The following is a 6,496-nucleotide window of genomic DNA, read 5'->3' as shown; positions in this document are numbered from 1 at the left end:
ATAATATAAACCCTAAAGTAATTCTTTCCCCCCCAAAGAAAAACTGGAATAAGTCAAAGATGTATAATATAAACCTTGAAGTAATTCTTCTCCCCCCAAAAAACTGTGATAAGTCAAAGATGTATAATGTAAACCCTAAAGTAATTCCTCCCCCCCAAAAAAAAGTGTTATAGCTAATAACCAACAACAAAAAATATATATACAATGGAATCAATACATATTCAGTTAATCCTAAAGAAGGAAGAAAAGGGAGGGGGAAGGGGACAAAAATAAGACATAAAGAAAGTAAATAGCAAGCTAATAGGTTTAAGCCGAACCATATCAATAATCACATTGTAAATGGTCTAAACACCAAAAGGCAGAGACTGTCACATTGCATAAAAGAAGGCAAGACTTAACTGTATGCTGCTCACTCAAAACCCACTTTAAAGACACTAGGTTTAAAGTAAAAGTAGAGAGAAAGATACAGTAACAAGAAAGATTATAGTGATAGTAAAAGTAGATTTCAGAATTTCAGAATATTCTCAAGATAAAGGATTAAGATGGTTGTTTATAATGATAAAGGTATGAGATTAACAGGCAATTATAATCCTAAATGTTTATGTGCATAGTAACTTCTAAATACTTGCAGAAAAGACTGATAGAATGACATAGAAATAACTACCCACAAATAGAGTTGGATATTTCAACACCTTCAATAATTGATAAAACATGTAGACAGAAAATCAGCAAGTATTTAGAAGACTTGAAAACCATTATCAACCATCTTGACTTAACTGACCTTTATAGAGCACTCCACCCAACAACAGCACAATACACATTCTTTTCATGTGCATTCAGAACATTTTCAATAGAGACCATATTCTGGGCTACAATGGAGGTCACAATATATGAATGGTTCAGATCCTACAAAGTATATTCTCTGGCAAAAGAAAAATTAGAAATCAATAACAGAGATCTGGAAAGTCCCCAAGTATTTGGAAACTAAACAACATGCTTCTAATGAAGAAATAAAAATAAATTAGAAATGTATTGAATGAAGATGAAAACACAATATATTGAAATTTATTAGATACAGATAAGACAATACTTAGAGAAAAATTTGTAACACTAGCTGCCTATATTAAAATAGAAGAAAATTCTCAAATCAATTTCAACTTTCACCTTAAATAACCAGAAAAGCAAACAAACAAAAAAAAATCAAAGTGATCAGAGATAGAGTGTAATAAGGATAAGATTAGAAATCAATGAAACAAAAATGAGAAAACTAATAAAACCAAAAGCTGTTTCTTTGAGAAAAGTCAATAAAATTGCTAAACTTTTAGCCAAATAAATTGGAAAAAATAAAAAGACAACAAGACTATCAGGAATAAGAGAGATAACATCACTGTACAATCTTCAGAAATTAAAAGTATAATCACTGACAACTTCATGCCAATAAATTTGACAATTTAGATGAAATGGACAAACTTCTTGATAGATACAAACTAACAAACTCGTACAAGAACTATTTAATCTGAATAGTTCAGAAATGGAATTTCTAATTAAAAGCCTTTCCATGAACAAAACTCTAGTACCAACTATGTTCATTGGTGAGTTCCACAAAACATCTAAGGAAGAAGTACCTATTATATACACACTTTTCATAAAATTAAAGAGGGAAAAATTCCCATCTCATTCTATGAGGCCAGCATTTTCCTGACATCAAAGACAAGGAAATTACAAGAAAAAAAAAATTCCTTCTGAACATAAAGACAAAATTTTAAACAAAATTTTAGCAAAGCGAATGTAATACATAAAAAGATAACACGTAATGACCAAGTGGGAATTATCCTAGGAGTACAAGGTTGGTTTAACAATGGAAAATCAATCAATATAATTCATCATGTTAACCCACTAAAAAAAACTCATGTGATCATCTCAATAGAACCAGAAAAAGCATTTGACAAAATCTAACCATTTCTCATAACTCAGCAAACCAGAAATAGGAACTAGTTTCCTCAAACTAGAAATAGAAAGAAATTTTCTAATAAAGGGCATCTACAAAAAAAAACCTAAGCTAACATCACACTTAATTGTGAATGACTTAATGCTTTTTCTCTAATACCAACAAAGCAAGAATGTCTGCTTTTACCACCTGCTTCTATTTTATATTGTACTGGAGGTTATAGTCATTGCAATAAGACATGAAAAAGAAAATCATTAAATTGGAAAACAATAAGTAATAATGTTTTTAATGGCAGACAGCATGCTTGTCTATGTAGAAAATCCTATGAAACCTATAAAAAATGTTATTAGAATTGATAAGTGAGTTTTGCAAGCTGATTCTAAAATGTATATAGAAATACAAAAGATAAAGAGTGGCCAAAACTACTTTTAAAAAGAACAAAGTTCTTTTTAAGGAGACTTACACTACTTGATTTCAAGACTCATAAAGCTGCCATAAGCAAGACATTCTAGTATTGGTATAAAGATAGACAAATAGATCAATCAAACAATACAAAATCCAGAAATCAACCTAGAGATATTTAGTTAATTGATTTTTGGCAAAGATGTCATGATAATTCAATGGGAATATAATAATCTTCAACAGATGTGCTGGAACAATTGCCTAGCCATATGTAAAAAACAAAAATCACAACAAAAACTTTTGACCCGTATTTAAAAAATTAACTCATACCATATATAAAATTTTAACTAAAAAATATATCATGGACCTAAGTATGAAGCCTAAAACTATAAAACTTCTGGAAGAAAAGTTAAGACAAAAGACTTTGTGACCTTGAGTTACGCAAAGATTTCTTAAATAAGACACCAAAGGTATAGTCCATAAATGAAAACTGTGATAAATTGGAGTTCATCAAAATATAAAACTTTGGCTCATTAAAAGATACTTTTAAGGGAATGAAAAGACATCCCACATACTGGGAGAAAGTATTTGCAAATCACATATGCAATAGAAGTCTTTATCCACAATATATAAAGAACTCTTGAAACTCAGTAGGGAAGTCAAGTTCTGGTAAGTAGCTCTCCTGACTTGCTCTCCAGTGAAACTGGTGAAAATTATTTTTAAAAGTTCAACGATTTAAAACCTCTGGAAAAAGTACTAAGGACAAATAGTAAAATGAAGAAACATATATTTAAGAAAATCTATGAAAATTCAAGAAGAAAGGTGAATTTTGCTTTGAATAAGAGAAGTGAACCTTACTTTCAGTAAGAAAGTCTCTTTGAACTGAGACTGCTCTCCCCCTCTCCCCAGCTCAGCAAATTGGAGATTGCACTTCAGACTGCTTTCTCCAAGAACACAGAGCAGAGCCCCCTCTTTCCTAGCTCCCAGCCAGAAGGCTTTGTTCCAGGAGTAACAGGACTTGAGTGATTCTCATCCTGCCCTAGCTGCCTGTCACTGAGGCTCAGTCCCACCCCCACTCATGGAATGAGGGCTCTACCTTGGGTGCAGCACGCTGAGAATACTGAGGCCCTGATAGCCTTTTCCCCATCTTGTGAGGTGGTGGTTCCAAGCAATGAAAGGCAAGCCAAGAGGACCTCAGGCTGCTGCCCCTCCCCACCCTCAATGAGCGCTCAGCTCCTAGAGTGGAAGTGTCCTTTGAAGAGAAGCTTGTCATTGTCCCCACTCCCAGCTTCAGAGTTGGGGAAAAGTGGGAGGGAACCCTGTAAGTACTGCAGTCACCCTAGGGACCCTGGGCATGCCCAAAGCTGCACTTTCCTGAGGAGTATCATTGGAAGCGTAAGCGTAACACTGTGGAAGAGAAATAAACTTCACGATAAATAATTCAGCCAGTCACCAAACAAGCAGGTAAGAACAGCACGCCCTGGAGGAAGGGAGGAGTCCATTACCCAGAGTTGCTACAAAATGTTACCTAAAATGTCCAGTTTTGGATAAAAATTTATTAGGCATGCAATGAAACAGGAAAGTAACCCACACATTGGAAAGAACAAACAGGCACCAGAAACTGCTTATGAGGGTGACCAGATATCAGACTTAATAGGAAAATATTTCAAAGTAGCCATTATAAATATGTTCACAGTAAAGGAAAACTTGACTGAAAGAAGTAAAGGAAGATAACGATGACAATGTCGCATCAAATGGAAAATACCAAAGACAGAATTGTTTCTTAAAGAACCAAATGGACATTCTGGAGCTGAGAAGCACAATAACTGAAATTAAAATTTCATTGGAGACACTCAGCAATATACAGTTGACAGCTCAACAACGCAGAGGTTTGGGATGCTGACCTGTGCATGTAGCTGCAGTTGGCCCTCTGCACATGCAGGTTTTCAACCGTGGAATTAACCCTTGAACAACACTAGTTAGAACACCGTGGGTCAAAGTATGGTCAGCTGAAAAAAGTCTGCATATAAGTGGACCCATGCAGTTCAAACCCGTGTTGTTCAAGGGTCAACTGTATTTGAACTGGCAGAAGAAAGAATTACTGAGCTTCAGGATAGATCAGCAGAGATTATATAAATCAAAGAACAGAAAGAAAAAAGAGTGAAAAATGAAGAGAGCCTCAAAGGAAGATGGGGCACCTTTAAGTGCATTGATATGTGCCTAGTGGGAGTACTAGAAAGAGAAAAGAGAAAGGAGAAAAATACCTGAAGGAATAATGGCTGAAAACTCCCCATATTTATTAAAAATCTATAACCTACGCATCTAGGAAGCTTGATGAACTCCAAGTTGGATACACACTCAAAGAGATCTACAAACACATCATACTAAAAATCAAAGGCAAGGAAAAAACCTTAAAAGGCAGCAAGAGAAAAATAGTGCATCACTTACAAGGGAACCCCAATAAGACTGGCAACTTATTTCTCAGCAGAAAGAAAAAATGGAGGCTAGACTGCAGTGGGATTACTCAAAACTCAATATAAGTAAACAATCTGACTTAAAATGGGCAAAAGATTTGGTGCATGAATGACAAATAAGCACATGCAAAGATGCTTAAAATCCTTGCAAATTAAAACTAGAATGAGATGCCACTACACACTCATTAAAATGACTACCTAGGTTGACCCTCAAACACTGCAGAGGTCAACCTGCTGCACAGTCAAAAATGCTCAGGATATATTATCATTACTATTATTACGAGGGTTTCACTCAATTGGAGATTTTTTTCCAGTATTATTTTTAATGCTTAGCAGTGGGGAGCCAGAACTGCCAAAGATAAGAAATTAAATTCTCCCATGTCTAAGATAAGACTGAAAAGTCATAGGCCCAGGAGGGCCCAGAACCTTGCATGGATGGGCTTCTTGACTTGACTGGTTGGAGAAGCTGCACCAGTACTTTCCTCATGGGCCTAGGGGTGCCAGTGCCACTCACAGGGACATGTGACAGTTGGACCCTGTAGAAGTCAGAAATAATTCCTGCTGTCCGGCCTCATGCCACCACTGACATCCACATTTTTCTTTTTCATCTTCCCCAAAGAGGAAGAACAATTGTACCCTCCTTTTCCCTGTAACGCTACCAGGGTGCCATCTCTTTATTTCTCTTAGTTCTACTTTTCTTAATAGTTTGATAGCTTACCTCCCTAAACTGTGACCAAACAGGAAGGGTCTGAAGCCTCTTCTACTGAAGCTTCAAGCAGGTTGACCACCGTGGGAAAATGGCTGGATGTGGTGCCAGGCCAAAAAATGTCCACGGCATGCAGCCCCTCCTTGGGAGCGGTTAGAAGAAAATCCAGACCTCCTTCTTGAGGCGCTTGTGACCTTCAGGCAGATACTGCCTGGCCCTGACTGTTGCTAACTGTGACCTGAGCCCAGTGGGTAGCACACAGGTAGTTGTGAGGTATAAATAAGGAAATTGGAGGAAGCATTGAGAACAATGGTTCATTCACACTAAGCACTCAGTATGAATGTTAGCAATGATTATTTTTTTCCACATGCTGGCTCAGCAAACATTTAATGAATCTGTTTGTAGAGATTTGTATTTGACAATTGATGCACTACAATATTAACCTCTTAATGGCAGGAGAATTTTCTAGGAAACCTAGTCTGACTTTCCATTGGATGCGGAAGGTGGGTTGTAGTAACGTAATGTTGATTTTGTGGAATTTTTGCTTCATGCATAGCTGCTTGTTCAGTTTCCTGATCCCATCCAAAAGCAGACTCATTTCCTTGCACTCAGGCCTGCCCTTCTCCTCTATTTCAGCCTTGAGTGGCCTGACGCTTCTCCTTGTCAGCTGGGCTCAATCGTCTATTTCTCCTCTTCTTTACCCACTGACAAGTCCTAGATTCAAATTCTGCAGTGTCTTGCATCTGTGTCTTTCTCTCTGTCCCGCCAACCTGCTCTCTCATTATGCTCCAGAATGTAAGCTCCAGGCAAGAAGGGCTTTGTGTATTAACAGCACCTGACCTGTCACAGGCCTACGGCAGTTGAATGTTGAGTGAATTACCTTGTCAGGGGAGTGCTGCAATCATTTCCTTAAAACAGTCTCCCTGCACACTTGCCTCTGAAAAAGAGCTTGTAAAAATCGAGCTA

Source organism: Rhinolophus sinicus, chromosome 14 (genome assembly GCF_057876585.1).
Source record: "Rhinolophus sinicus isolate RSI-liver-muscle chromosome 14, RSI-T2T, whole genome shotgun sequence".
Classification (NCBI taxonomy): Eukaryota; Metazoa; Chordata; class Mammalia; order Chiroptera; family Rhinolophidae; genus Rhinolophus; species Rhinolophus sinicus.
The sequence above is the reverse complement of the archived record's forward strand: the minus strand, read 5'-3'. Positions refer to the sequence as shown.